Genomic DNA, 15,326 nt, shown 5'->3' with positions numbered 1-15,326 from the left:
TGCTTTCAGGTGAGATTTTTTTTTAAGGAACATCGAACGTCCCACGTGCTTTGATCAAGCAATGTTACAATAAACAAGACTACAATATGGCAGAGCTACTGCACCTGGCAAGTTGATCCTGTTACATAATTACACTTCAGTATATTAACAGTATGTGTACTCTGTGTTACTTGTTTATGTAAATTATACTGTATAATGGTGATGCTTGTGTCTTGCTGCCCAGTTCTTAAGCCCGGCCTCTGGATCTGCCCCACTGAGGCTGGATTTGACCCAGGTTATGTTGGGGAGGATTACCTCACCCTCTCTGACAGCCTCTCCCTCTCAGCAGGGGTTCACAGTAGTAAAGACTGCTGTGCTGGTGATGAGTGTTACTTAAAGTGTTAACGAGAAGAGCTGGTGGAGGTGGAAGAGAAAACTTCCTTGGACTACATACTGTACAGTACTGTATGTTACTGGAGTAAAGGCCGGAGCATAGCCCAGGGATTCTCAAATGTTCCCATGTCACGGACCCTCAAATAGACATACATTAGGCCACGGACCCCCATTAGATATAATTAAATCCCAGGGACTCCATATGGGAGGATTTTTGTTGTTGATAAATTAGTATTGAACTGTGTAACTGTCTACACTGTACTTGTGATTACAATAGTCATTTATATACATCCTCTTATTTGGATAATTTGTAGAATCAAATTATAGTGAAATTGAACTCTTCCTCATTTTGCTGGGGATCCCCTGGAACCTCCTCAAGGACCCCCAGGGGCCCGCAGACAGCACTTTGAGAACCACCAGCATTGCCCCTGTGGTGATATGGACACATGTCTGTATTTTGGGAATATGAGTGGAACACAAATTTGTGATTACAAAATAAAAAACAGTTATAGAATCCCAGTATCACCAGCCCTGCTTGCACCAAAAGATCGTTTTCATTATCTTAGTGAGTGTGGTCAGTGGTCTGTGATCCTCATTTCAGTGGTCTGTGATCCTCATTTATCCGGGGAAAGTTGACTTGAGCACGCTTGCTCTTTTCCAGCAACTCCCTGCTTCACATTCACACAGTTGAATACATTCACTTTCCTTCAACACTTTCCTTTGGTCGGTTTAGGCTTTTCATGGACATTAATGGCGGTAGGGAAAAAAATTAAATTACACTTCAAGTGCCAGAAGGGCACCATTAATTGTTGAGGTAGGGGAGAGTATTACAATTTCCCCACCCACATTGTCCCAGCCGGTCCGGGGATTCAAACCAGCAACCTTCCAGTCTCAAGTCTGCCTCTCTATCTAACACTGCCTCTATTAATCCATAATTTAAACCAGTCTAACAGGGACATTTTCCTGTCACTAAACCACCCTTGGGATTGCCTCCCTGCTTTGGGGTGTTTTTGAAGGAGCATCACAAGACAACAAGCATGCAGCTGCTATTATATTGATCTCCCCTGATATTGTGTTCTGACATTCTGATTGGCTTTAATTTGGCCTCTCATATCTGATGTGGTTCCAGTGTGGTGATGAGTCCCAAGATCCTCATATGATTATAGACTGCTTACATCAAAGCTATGACAGATTACTGCTTGGACATCCCCCTTTGAGATGGTTTCATCGATAACTATTATCATCATATTTTCCATTGCGTAACCCTTGTTGATCAACCTTATTTGAACCGTATACCGATGTTAGTGTGGTTTGTATCCTGCTGATAACTTGATCATCAGGAGATTGTCCAATTGCATTTTGTCTAAACAAAGTTAGGGTCAAAACACAATCAATTACTTTACAGCACCTTCTGGTTATCAATGTAATAAGTCGCAGTATTTGTCCACAAGTTGCGAGGAAGTGCCTGACTCATAGGAAGCCTAGCAGATAAAAATAAATGTGTCATGGCTGGCTGCCTTGAGGTCCATGCTCCGCAATGAGCCCGGTCCGCTCTGACATTTGATAGGCAAGCTGCATCTATCCATCCCTTCCCTGCCAGTAGACCATCATCAATATGCAGAGACAACAGCTCTATTCCTGTATGAATATTATTGATGCAAGGCAGACAGCAGGGAGGATGTGTGTGCATCCGTGTGTGTGCATCTGTGTCTTTGTGTGTGTGTGTGTGTGTGTGTGTGTGTGTCAGCAGTAGTGAGCAGAGGACTCGAGGATGACTCATAGGGGAGGTGGTGATGTGCCTCTTTCTTGCTCCCGACTCCCAACCTGCTCCATTCTGATAAGGGAGAGAGACTGAGACTGTGGGCTATGGTTAATCCTCTCTCTGCATCGGGCCTGCCGTCTGACATGAAGAACAATAGAGGGGGGAGATTGGTCATCAGTCTACCTTCTGGCTGCTGTTTATAGCTCCTGAATCACCAAGGATGGAGTGGGTTGTAAAAGCTGTTGAGATGCTCTTGAGACACTTCACTGATTGTATAACAAACCTTGTTTTCACTCCTAATTTCCTGATTTTCACACCCCCACTTCCTGCAAATCCCCAAGTAAAAATGCGACTAAATAAATAATTTGAGTGAATAATGTTTTTGTTACCACTCAGGATTATGAAGAAATATAGCCCCATCAGAAGCAGCTAAGGAGTTTGGGAGAGTCATGGACAGTATTTATTCTTATTTTTTGTAGCTGGTGAGTTACCAAGGATGGAGAGGGTCATAAATTCTGCTTAGATACTCCTGAGACACATCGCACATTGTTTATCACACTCTTTGGAGCTCTTGAATTCCTGCCTCAACTCCTGTTTTGTAATTTATTTTCTCCATCCAAGCCATAATCCTTTTTGTTGTCTGGTATAGTATTGTAGGTTAAAATTGTAGTATTGTGAAAACCCTAAAAGTACATTAGCTTGTCATTTTCTTTTTGCATAAGCCACAGCAGCTGCTTCAGTAATACATGAAGATTAGATGGAGGACAGTTTGCGGGATAGCAAACGGTGATGGCAACCATTTTTATTACCACGGCAGCTTGACTTTCACTGGAATTACTGCAGATGGAGTGAGTCTGTTGTGTTGTTTTGACACTTAAAATTTGGAATAAATCGATTTTATTCACCTGTTCAAACACAGTGGAATGGAATAGACAGTTCATCTCTGCAAAACAAACATATTTTTCCTGCAAAAGTAAGTTCTTATGATAATATCTTGGTCATTTTCACTCGCATCCACCAGTTCTTCACTCTCTACTGCCAAAACGCCTCAGCTTATCGCTTCCCAATAAATGCTTCAGAGAAAATGTGGCGTTCATCACTTCCACTATAAAAAACTTTCCCGACTGCCCAGAGCCCTGACAACTCTGCAGCGTTGAGATAATTTAACAGAATGTCACTCCTTCAGTATAACAGGTTGCCAAGCCAGGATGGTGTAACGTGGGTTACTGAAAGCAAATACGAAGGGAGAGAAGGAAGAGGATAGTGGCCAATCTCTCTCTCTCTCTCTCTCTCTCTCTCATACCAGGGAGCTCTGCCAAGCGCTTTACACTACACCCACCTCATCCATGTGTGTATGTGAGAGTTAGGGTGCATGTATGTGTGTATATTTTAGTTAATACATGAGCATTTTCGTGTCAGTATGTGTGTGTGTGTGTACGTGTACGCGCGTGTGTGTTTGCCAACCGACCTCGATCCACCTCCTTCTCTTCTTCTCTCCTCGTATTCAGAGTCTGTCCTCTCTGTTGCTGTGATTTATTTCCCTTCATCCGCTCACCTCACACTCGGCTCAGGACTCACTAGCAGACACACGTCTCTCTGTCTGGCTCTCTAACAGGCGGTACATTACATTACAGTACATTACCTCACTGTACCGTCACACACTGTATATCCTTCATTGATCTCAGTCATAAAAATCTTTGTGAGGGCGTGGAGGAAGAAGCATTCATTCTCTCGGGGTGGACTCCATATTAGTTATTCAATAAAGATTACATTCCTGGATCTGAATCACGGCTCTCATTCATAAGATGTTTGAGTGAGAGCTAGCTTTTTTTCTTCTGTCTTGTCCTTAGCTAGATGTGTACTAATTTTATACATGGGGTTAATACTGTAGCGACAACTTGCATGCATGCTGTGTCATTTGCCCACAATCCTTATTATTTTAGTCCGGACTGCACCTCCTGTGTTTTTTCAATGCACCTCTTTTTTTCAAAGGTTTTTCAGCTATTTCAGTGTTGAACAGGTTACATCTCCCCCATGCAGTCTTAATGACATAATACCTGGTAAAACACCTATTAAAAGACATTCTATTGCCCACTTAATTTACGTAAACAAGTTATGTTTTTCTTTCATGTGCAGTACCTCTGTCTTGGATTAGAGTACATTAGCATCATCTATTTTAACTCCACAGCAACGCAGAGATTTAAGATGCTTTCGTCAATTGTTTTGGCAAGCTGTGCGGTACATTGGATTAGCCTGTTCAGCGAGGTGCATCGGCTCGCCCACCTCATGTATTGTAATTACATAACACACAAAAGAGGTTTTTTTTAAAGATGTGCTCGTCTACTCCTTTCGGTGAGCGGTGAATTAACCTACTGTACTGACGTAAAGCTATGTGAACAGCTGTGTGTAGCACACACTGTTTGTAAGAGGCTAACTGACTACAGCTGTGGGCTGTAGGATAAGTGTGTGCCGTCAGAGGTAATCTGTCTTCGTTCACTGCGTGGTACAGTAGAGCTCATTTAGGCTTCAGAGAGTGTTTCCTGGAGTGTGTGAATTTATGCATGGCCGCACATTTATGCATGTGTGTGTGTCTGTGTGTGCGTGCATGGGTGTATGTGCATGTCCCTCTCTCTCTCTCTCTCTCTCTCTCTCTCTCTCTCTCTCTCTCTCTCTCTCTCTGTCCCCTCAGGACATTGTTACATTAGTCAACATATGGTGTGTGGGAGATGAATTCACTTCCCTGTCGGCTAGCCAGCTTTCTGCTGATTCCTGTACGTGTCGTAATTGGCAGTTAGATTGCAAGGCGGCACTTCTTGTAATTGTGTAACACCACATCTTTTACACTGATACCTATTGTAGAAGTGTCCTCATTTTGTATCTGTCCTGTATTATACATGGATGCAGCATTTTCCAAGCAGTTCCCCTTATGGGTGAAGCAACAGTGCAGCAGTTGGCTACATCTGAACATGCTGACCTGTTGCAAGCCAAATTTTGTCCAGGAAATTCCACTTGATGGGGAAAACCTGAGCTACTATGTAAGCTTTCAGTGAGCTTTTACACGTAATTCCCGCAGCTATCTATAAATCCATGTGTGTGTGTGTGTGTATGTGTATGCTTTTGTACATGCACTGATGGGTTAGATAAGACATAATCAAACCTTGTTAGCAGTTCCGGACATTCCCTCCCTGACAGCCGATTATCCGCCCTATAATCTGTTGTTATCTAATACCTCCAGCCCGGCCCGGGAGAGTAACATGGCAGCTCTTTGATACAGGTCGAACATTCAAGTTCTGGGTCTATTGCCCAAAAACAGCTTTCACTCTTACAAAAGGCTGTTATTTTTAACACAACCATGAGCATACTTGTAGCCCGGTTGTGTTAGTTTCCAACAAAACTCGTTAAAGGTGTGTTCATAAGAAGACACAACATATTGCTAATTCACTATTAATATGTGTTAAGTTGAAAAGAAACACTGTGTTTTCCTTTCCAACTCCTCAAGGATGTGCTGAAAATGGCACATCCTTTTTAAGAGTGTGACACTGGGCCGTTCAGGTGGCTTAGTGGACTGATGTGCATACACTAGAGTTAGGGACATTTTCTCTCATTACAGAAAAGAACGTTTTTAGGTAGAAAATGATCATAACCCTATCTTGAATGAAATCATTTAATTAAATTTAAAAATTAATTCTAAATGTAATGAGCTGAAAGTGAACTGAAACCAACCCTGATCTACAATGTACTGGTGACATCTTCTCGCACTTTCTCCTGTGTTTTCTGCACTCTGTCCTATCCAGTCGAGCAGAAAGAGAAAAATAACTTGATAGTAACATCATCTTTGTACATAACTTTGTTTTGGATTAAGGCAATATTACAACTTGGCCAAGCTCTTGCATTGCAATTTCCTTTCATTTTAGTGTCCACTTGAGAATGTTTCTTTGAGTAGTTAAAATATTTTTCCTGGAGTCGTTTTGCTTAGTGATTTGAAAAAAGACTCTCCACTCCAACCCATCATTTCATACTGTGTTTTCTTGACAGTTTTTTGGTATCTTCAGCTGAATTGAGTAACATGCCGTTTCCTATAAGTGAATTATTCCAAAGTGAGTTTCTGATATTGGCACAGAACGGAGAGTATTTCCTTTTTCAAAGGAGCGACTTCTAAGGGGTTTACCTTGGAAGGAGAAGTTGTTTTCTCTTCCGCCCATGCTGTTGCTTCCTGAAGCTTCAGGAGGAAGGAATTCCCTCCAGTGCCTGTTGCACACCCTACATCCTAACACACACACACACACACACACACACACCAAGGCAGTCACCTCCCAGACAGCCAGCTAATCCCATGGCTCAGGCCTTAGTCTAAATAATTTACCCGTCTACCAATTTACCCGCCTGACAATCAGACTCTCATGTCTGTTTCTTACATCATCTGAGCTGTGTGTCCTTGGCTGCTTTATATCCTGGTAGCTCTCAGTCTTGTCTCTGCTTTGGTCTTCAGCAGGAGCCAAGCAATCTCATTTATCCCAGCTATGGGCTTTATTAAATTACTTTCACTGCACTCTGTCTCGCTGTCGCCTCTCTCTCTCTCTCTCTCTCTCTCTCTCTGCTTTATGTGGCATTTGAACTTTGTTGTCTTTTGCTATCTTTCTAACTCTCTCTCTCACTCTCTCTTTCTATCTGACTCTCACGCTTTCTCCCCAGTTTGTTATTCTTTAATACACTCTTCTCCCCCCCCTCGCTCTCTCTGCCCCCCTCCCCCACCCGGGCCAGTCCAGCTGCACATACCCCTGCACACAGCGGTCCAGTGGGGGTGGTTTTCACTCGGCTGACCTTGCCCCACCCTCCATCCTACCCAACCCCACGCTACCCCACTCCGCTCTGGGCCCCACTGTGCTCCATTCAACTGGCCAGCAGATGCTATTCAAATGAACGTGATAAGACCAAAGCTGTCCATACTCACAGCTTGGGTGAGAGGGGGATGGGATAAGGAAGGATGTTGGTTGGCCCCAAAATAGTTCTCTCTTCCCACGCTGCCCTCCCTCATTCTTTGTTTTTTGTATGATATACAAACCCTGCCCCAGATAATCTTAACACTACGCTATGTCACATTATGGACGTAGAAGGGAGGTGTTGCACTTGTGTTGAAATGTTGAAATACTGAATACAGAGCGTTACTATTTGTCTATATAACATGCAAATAAAATATCCAATTTCAAATCATTTTTAGTTGCCACAGAAGGCACATCTAAGCTGTTACAGACACAAAACTCAAAAAGTCAATGGCTGTGTGAATCTGACAGTATATTGATTAGGGCTGCACAACTAATCGGAAAACTATAATTATGACACTTTTGATACACTGTTTGCAATTTACAAATTGCAAATGTTTTGAATTTCTTGCTGCAGGAAAGACATTTAAGCCCTCCAAAGGAGGGTTTTCTGATGTTGTGTGGACCTACACAAATCAAGATGTATGGGCTTAAATGTTTTAGTTTGTTCAAACATCAAGCATCTCCTTCTCTCCCTTCATATTTGCTTTCAGTCCCTCGTGTTACACCATCCTGGCTTGGCAACCTGTATTATTGAAGGAGTGAGCTGACATTCTGTTAAATTATCTCAACACTGCAAGAGCTGAAAGAAAAATTATGTATCATTGCCAGTTCAAATGACAACATTCAGCAAAAAGAAAATCACAGTATCATTTGTTTTTAATGTTGTGTAGTCCTAAATTTGTAATTCAACTGGCATAACAGTTGTATCCAAACTGAATTCACTGCAACAGAACTGAACCATCATTGTCAAACTTCATGTTTTTGTTTATTTATTTATGTTTTAGTGTCTCACTCAGAATCAGAGGCTCACTCTCACAACAAAAATCCCAACTCAACTTGAGTGAAAATCTTTGTCACCATGTGAAGACAAAAGCTTCTGACATGTAATGTCTCCCAACACTTTACCGCTGTTGGGGCGCTTCATTAACTCTGACATAGTGACAACAATATGTCTTTTTACTCTCTGCTTATGGGATATAATTGTAACTTACAGTCACACTCGCACCCCCACTCCTGTTTCTTCTTTAGTGTTATTGTTTGATCGGCTGTTAATCATAAAGTGAAATACTTGAAATGGTATCTTTGTGTTGAGGTGTGCTGCTGCAGCCTGTCTCTGTGGTCCTATGAAATAAAAATTGAAATTGAAACTGCAGCTACTGTATTCCCTACTTCCCCAAAGTAATGAGAGCTATTTATCTCTTATTTTTTCTGGGTTCTTTTTGCATTATTCTTTCTCTCCCTTGCACAGATACTGTTCAGCACACGTATATGGAACTGGTCTTGTTACTGATAGAGATCTTAATCTAATTAAAATAATCTGTGAAAAATAAGATAAGAAAGGCCTTAAAAATACAATAAAAATCCACCCTTGCTATTGTATATGTGATACGAGGCAGTACTGAACTGAGCCCCTCAGTAAAAGGTCATGAAATGTAGTAAAAACAAACTCAATGTAAATACCAGAACATGCTGCTTATTTTGGTTCAAGAGGCCAAAACAGGAGTTCAAAAGTATAGTTTGACTGGTGCACATTCCTTTTTTGATTGCATTTATTTCTGAGAACTGGAAGCACATTGTAAGCCATGCATCATTCTTAACCGATTTCTATCAATCTCTAATTATATTTCTCTGTATTTCTCTTTCTTTTTCTCTATTTTCTTCCCCATCTCTTACTTCTTCCTTCTTAGATTGTTCAGTGTGAGCAGCACTGAGCCAGTCTTTTACCAGCTTTTCTGTATACAAGAAGTAGCACTGTGTGTGTGTGTGTGTGTGTGTGTGTCAGATGACCTATTGAAATCATTTCGGCGCAGTGTGCCTGTTACCACGGTAACGCAGGCTTCTCTCTCTCTCTCTCTCTCAGTCTCTCTCTCTCCTCCCCTTTCATTTCCCCACCACACCAGAGAGAGGTCATGTGACAGTGCTGACGTCAAGCCGGGGAGGCAGGCAGAGGAGTGAGTTAGTTTGTGGGCTTCTAACAAACCTCCTGCTTGGACGGGGAGTCGCTGAGAGTCGTCAGTCGCCGCTAGCTCTGCCTCACTTACTCACTCACTCACTCACTCAGTCTTCTCCTCCTCCCCCCCCCCGCTGTGCTTTTCCCTCTCTCTCTCTCGCTCTTTCTTTTTCTCATCTTTTCTCCTTCTGGTGCTCTCTCCCTTTCTCTGTTGCCTGTTGCTTCTTCTGTCGGTGCTGCTGCCGAAAACCTAGTTTTGAGAGAAAGTGCTGGGTAATGGACTGCTGAAAGGCTTGTACGTTGCTACGAAGTGAGGTAAGCTGTCTGTGTGTTCTCTTTGTGTGTGTATTGTGTGCTCTTGTGTGCTGTAGCAGCCACTGGTTGCTTCCAGAGGGATGGACAGCGAGTTTGAGCTGGATATAGGAGAGCTTGCAGCTCGTGTTGCCTTCCTTTTGCATTGTTGTGAGTCACATACTTGTGCAGAAGGGAGGTTGTATTTCAGATGGATTCCAAGACAGCAGTGAGTGAATGAGCCTTTCCGTGTGTATGTGGAGGGTCCATTATGTGCATTCTTGGTTAAATGAGGAACTCTAATGGATTCACTTCAGTCATTTTGCTAAACTTTAAGAGACTGCACAGTCAAAGAACTGCAGAAATGTAGTTTGAGGTTTCAGGTCTAGGGACTGAAGAAGGAGATCCCTGACCAGGGTGGGATCTGGAGGACTAGTTGCTCTCTCTCTCTCCCTCTCCCTCTCTCTCTCCCTCTCTCTCTCTCCTCTCTCTCACGGCACACACAGCCAGATCTGTTTTCAAGCCCCCTCCAGGAAGTGAGTGAATGATAGAAAGAGAGAGAGAGAGAGTGAGAGAGCGATCACTACAGGGCCTGAGTGTGTTATGTGCTGTGTAGTTGGAAGTGATGGGCAGCTCCACATGGCTTTTCCCCCCAAAGCGTTGCTAATGTTAGAGGCAGTAGTGGGCTGGAGCTGCTGCCTCTGTCTAGCAGGGAGTTAGAGGCGAAGAGGGGGCAGAGCAGCTGCCACCAGCTCCCCTCAGAGGGGGTGGAGAGGCCTGAGAGGCATGCACTGCAAAAATGTCTTAACAACTCATTTACTCTCACAGTTACTCTTTAAATCTTGTGTGCTTCTGCCAGTGGGATGAAATAATGCCACTTTTTCCAGAGCAGTTTTGTTTCTTTCAGGAATTGTCTTGAAACAGTAGAGTAAAGCATGCTCCAGTAGTATAAAGATAATGTCACTTGATTAAAAGTAAGAAAAAAAAAAGTAGTGCATTGGAAACAAGTGAAATTATCTCACTCCCATTGGCAAGTTTTTTTTCACTTGTATTAAGAAAGACTTAAAGATTCAATGCTAATGTAAATGATGGATATTTTTGAAGTGTATGTGCATATGTGTCTGAGTCTATGTGTGAAAGAGAGAGAGTGGGAGGTTTTTTTTTGTGTGTTTTTTTTTTTTTTTTTGGGGGGGGGGGGGGGGAATTTGGATGGTGTGGGAAGAGTTGGGCTAAGTCTGATGTAAACCCCCCCCCCCCCCCCCCCCCCCCCCCACCACCTCCCTGCATGCCTCAGACAAAAGCATGCCAGCCCACATTTAGCCCAAACAGGGTGGAAGTGAAGGGAAACGCAGCGAGCAGGCAAACGATCCTCGAAGACCGGAGATAACGAGGGTGGTTTGGATGTTGAATGATACTCCATGTTCTCGCTCTCTCTCTCTCTCTCTCTCTCTCTCTCTCTCTCTCCCCCTCTCCTCTTCCCTTTTTCTAGAATTTATCTGCTTCTAACTTTATCTCTTCCTCTCATTCATTCCCTCTTCAGCACGGCTTTCCTCCTTTAACTTAATGAAGTGGAGGCAAGCCAAGAGCACGTAACAGGTCTTTGCCACTGTAGCTGAAGCATCCGAGTTGCAGATATCTACTCTCTGCATCTGATAAAATACACAGCACCGTGCAGTAGAGTAGTGGCACAAATCGGCATGTTGCCATGCTGATTCGACTGGATTTCTAATGTTTCTGGAGACAGGTTAAAGCAGAATAACACATTAAATGGACTGTAAGGATGCTGTAGGTTATCTGTAAATAGCAGATAAAAAGGTCAGGCAAATATAAATGCTAACAAGTCATTGTAAGGTTCTCATCGATGGTGGTGGTCTTGCATTTACCTTTCCTAGAGGAGAAATGTTTCTGTTTCCTTTGTGTTGAGCTGTTATGATCTTTCATGATGGTAGTATTTCGCCTTGCTTTCTGAGAAAGACAGATGTGAGCTCAGAAGCACTCTTGAAATAAGACAAATAACATTTCGATTTCCGACACCAACAGTTTATTGTTTATTGTTTATTAAATGGATCCCCATTAGCTGACGCCTTGGCGACCGCTAATCTTCCTGGGGTCCACAAAAAGGACATAAGACATAATACATACAATACATAACATAAAACATACAAGTAAAAAAAACTACACAGCAAAAAAATGAAGAAATGTGTGTGTGTGCGTGTTTTGAGTGTACATGTGTGCGTGTTTGAGTGCATGTACTCCAGTGTATATTGTCAGGATTAACCAGCTCCAAATGTCTTGTAAGTCAGGGGGAACATCATTCAGAACAACTAGTGTCTTCCTGTTATGAAAAGAGCTGCATGAATACCACAAGAGGCCATTTTGGGTAAAGAGGGAGAAGGGTAATATGAATATATATATATACAGTATATGCCCGTCTTATCTTTTCATCTCTTTCGTCCATGAATGATTCATTTTGTGTTTCTGTGTGTGCACAAGCATGCTGTTGTCTTACTTTTTTGTGTGTGTGTGTCTTAGACATTTCATTACTAAGCTGAGTGTGCAGACAGCATTTGCTCTACAGAAAGCAACACCAACACACACACCTCTAGCATACAGCCAATAGCTTTATCTCACATCCTGCAGCAGAGGATGATTCTTTCAGCGCATGTATGTGTGTCTGCTTGTGAATGTTTCCCAGCAAGCAACAGACAACAACATGAGGCGGCTGAAGTCCAACCTCAACTCAAACAAGCACACATTTTTTCACAATGTGATATTATGGCACGGTAAAATGTCATATTAGAACAGCTTTGGAAACTGTTTTGAATTGATATCAGAAATATATTTAGATCCTGATTTTTTAACAATGCAGCTGTTAAAAAAGTCTGGATCTAAATATGTATATATACAGCTAAGAACGCCTGCGGACGTCAAGTCTCAACTTGTTTGCCTGGTTGTGTGTCTTAGTGTGTGTGTGTGTGTGTTACAGTGTGTTTTCTGCCCCATGTGTGTGTCTGTGTATGTTTGCAGACAGTAGGTGTACATTAGGGCTGCACGATTATGGCGAAAATGATAATCCCAATTATTTTTCTTGTTTCAGGAAACAAAATGATTTTATTTCAGTTTTGCTCCTTAACATGAACAACATCAACAAAGTCTGTTATATTCATATTGCGGTCCTTTTTTTTCAAAATTCAAATAGTAAACTTCTTTACTTCTTTATTGCTTTGGGGTGCAGCTGCAACCCTAAGTCAAATTTTGCACAGAATCCGTAGTTTGTCTGCATGCATCTGGTTTAAAACCAAAGTATCTCCACATGACAGACGATGATTTTATGTTCAGGGTTTTCCTCTCTAATGTTGGGCTGATCTATTCTTTTCCACTTTGCTTGTTGCTACGTTTTTCAAAGATTGTTTATATAAGGTTTCTCTCTTTCCTTCCCACCAGACCTGCCTGCTTCTCCATCTTAACTTTCGTTTTGGTCACCTGGTGCATGTTGCGCATTCAAAGGTTGTGATTGGTCAGGCGTAATGGAAGCGCTTGATATACAACACCAGGACTTTCAGGGGAATTGAAAATGTAACTTCAATATCACCAAAATACACGGTTATTCACAATCTACGTTTATCTAATTGATTGATTAATTGTGCTGTGTACATGGAGGGTCTGTGGACCTCCAGAGGGAAAAGGCGAGTCCAGTCCCCAGGCAGATCAGAGCCAGCGGTGACAGAGACTTAAGCCAGCCTCCCATGTGTGGGAGGTGATTAGCTCCAATGCTGCCATTGTCTTTTATCTGTTCTGCTGTTATTACAGGCAGAACTCTGCACATAGATCATCAGCACTGCCTGGGATTACATGTACATGTGTCTGTGTGTGTGTGTGTGTGTGTGTGTGAGAGAGAGAGATGTGTGTGTGGGTGTGTGTGTGTGAGAGAGAGATGTGTGTGTGGGTGTGTGTGTGTGTGTGTGTGAGAAACAGAGAGAAAGACAGTGTGTGGTTGCAGGTGGGTGAATATATGAGTGGCAGTTGCATGTGTGCATATCTGAGTGTGTGTATGTGGCTCCAGGTGGGTGTACATGTGGGTGGTACAAGTGTGTGCGTCTATATCTGTGTGCAGAAAATGAAAATCCAGTGCTGCATGAGGTTTTACACAAAACACTTTCGAGGCCAATCTAGTCTGTGTTCTATTCACACGCCCAATTAGTGCAACCAGACAATGAAGTAAAATGTTTTTATGCATGTCAATTTAAAATAGATTGTCGCAATCAGGGGAAGGACGCTCATTTAATTGTAATTTCATGTCACACAGGAAGAAGGTGACTTTCATTCTTCCTAGTATTTTTCTACAGTGGAAAGCACACATGCACACAGTCATTTGAGTGATATATTTATGCCCACATAAATTATGCCACACAAAAACAGGGAAATAAAACGTACTGCTATATACACACACACAAGTTGAGTCTGGTTGAACAGTATGAACCAGGCTTTGGTCTTGTAATGGTTCTATAACATCCTGTGTTGCACTAAAAGGAGTCTCATGTAACATTGGTGGAAACCAACTTGAAGTCAGTTTATGTAACTGGTGATTTATGGCCAGACTCAGGGAGGGAGAGAGAGAGACAGAGAAAGAAAGAGTTTGAGAGAGAAAGAAACTCAAGAGATGGAGAGACAGAGAGGCTCTTGGTGTAGCGGCGAGAAGTTTTATCTGTCTGGTATCCTCTTATCCTTTTATCAGGTGTAAAATAATGGCTGCTTTTAGTGCGGGAGTATTCTCAATGCTGTAGCACTATATCAAAGGAGTGCACTTTGTCTTTGATGCATATTTAACTGATATTATTCCAAGAGAAAGAGATTCTGTCTGTTCAAGATGTCCAACAGCCCATTAATTCCATACCTGTCAAACTTGTTCAGGTTTTGTACTTTAAAAAGCAACAACTACCGACAAAATTACAGCTTGTTTTATGCTGGTAATGTTAGATTATAGGCCATAGGAAAAAGCTTATGGTGTGTAATGCTTTCAGCAATTGGCTCTCAGTGTAAGGCTAACTTAACAGAGGTTAAATTATGTTTTATGGTGTAATTTACAGTTTGGTTTCGCGTATGGCTTTCATTTGAAGTGGAAAAGGTTTTAAACTTTGGGTTTGAGCAGCGATGATAAATGGGAGGCACTAGAACATGTTACTTAGGAGGCGCACTTACATAAACACCCACTCAACGTGAGCACCATTCACGCTAGAGCTGCTGCTCTAAAATGAGGAACAAAAACTTCACTTGGTGAATTTGATGTCAGTGACGGCCAAAAGGTACTTGACACCTTGGGTTTGACACACTATGAGATATTATGTGTATTTTTGATTCATTGTGTATTCATTGTATCCACTAAGCTGTTTGTTTCATAGTTGGTGATTGCAACAGTGCCAGTGTCTTGAATTATGTTACACCAAATCACAGGTGTATTTGTGCAGTCAGTGTATGTTTTCTACTTATTTGAGGCACCAGTTGCCAAAACGCAGACTAGACTAAGTTGAAGTGTGGATCACTGAGTTCACCCCTCTAGTCCGAGGTGGCCTCCTCGGACTAGTAGATCCAACTTAATAGCGTAGATGAATATGAGTGCTCATTTGTTCTGCAAACTAAGGAGAAGATACTGTTGTTCTATTCATTTTTTTAAAATAAAAATTGTATTCGTCCAGACGTGAATTAAGAGGAATTTGATGATGAATTTGATGAATATGATGAATGAATTTTTTTCTGTTAATTTTTCTGATGACTGCCTGGGGAATGCACTGGCCTCCAGCAGCAGTAAGTGAGTGGTTTTGTCCTGGGGCTTGTCAATGATGGTAAGCAGAGCAAAATGATGCATATAGAAAAAAGACATTAGGCATATTTATAACATTAAACATAAGAG

General features: G+C 42.1%; 1 protein-coding gene across 3 annotated transcripts in view; it reads left to right on the top strand.

Annotated features, from left to right (window-relative positions):
• ncalda (neurocalcin delta a) overlaps window positions 1-15,326 on the top strand; it is a 66,392-nt gene that overhangs the window by 21,601 nt on the left and 29,465 nt on the right. The window contains exon 1 of one of the 3 annotated variants that reach the window (XM_071906068.2): window positions 9,216-9,442. The exons of the other annotated variants lie outside the window; for them this stretch is intronic. The gene's annotated coding sequence lies outside the window, so the exon portion shown is untranslated. Of the gene's footprint in view, window positions 1-9,215; window positions 9,443-15,326 lie in introns of those variants that run through there. 3 annotated transcript variants of the gene reach the window in all.

This window comes from Centroberyx gerrardi, chromosome 12 (genome assembly GCF_048128805.1).
Source record: "Centroberyx gerrardi isolate f3 chromosome 12, fCenGer3.hap1.cur.20231027, whole genome shotgun sequence".
Lineage (NCBI taxonomy): Eukaryota > Metazoa > Chordata > Actinopteri > Beryciformes > Berycidae > Centroberyx > Centroberyx gerrardi.
This window is presented reverse-complemented; position numbering and strand designations above follow the sequence as displayed.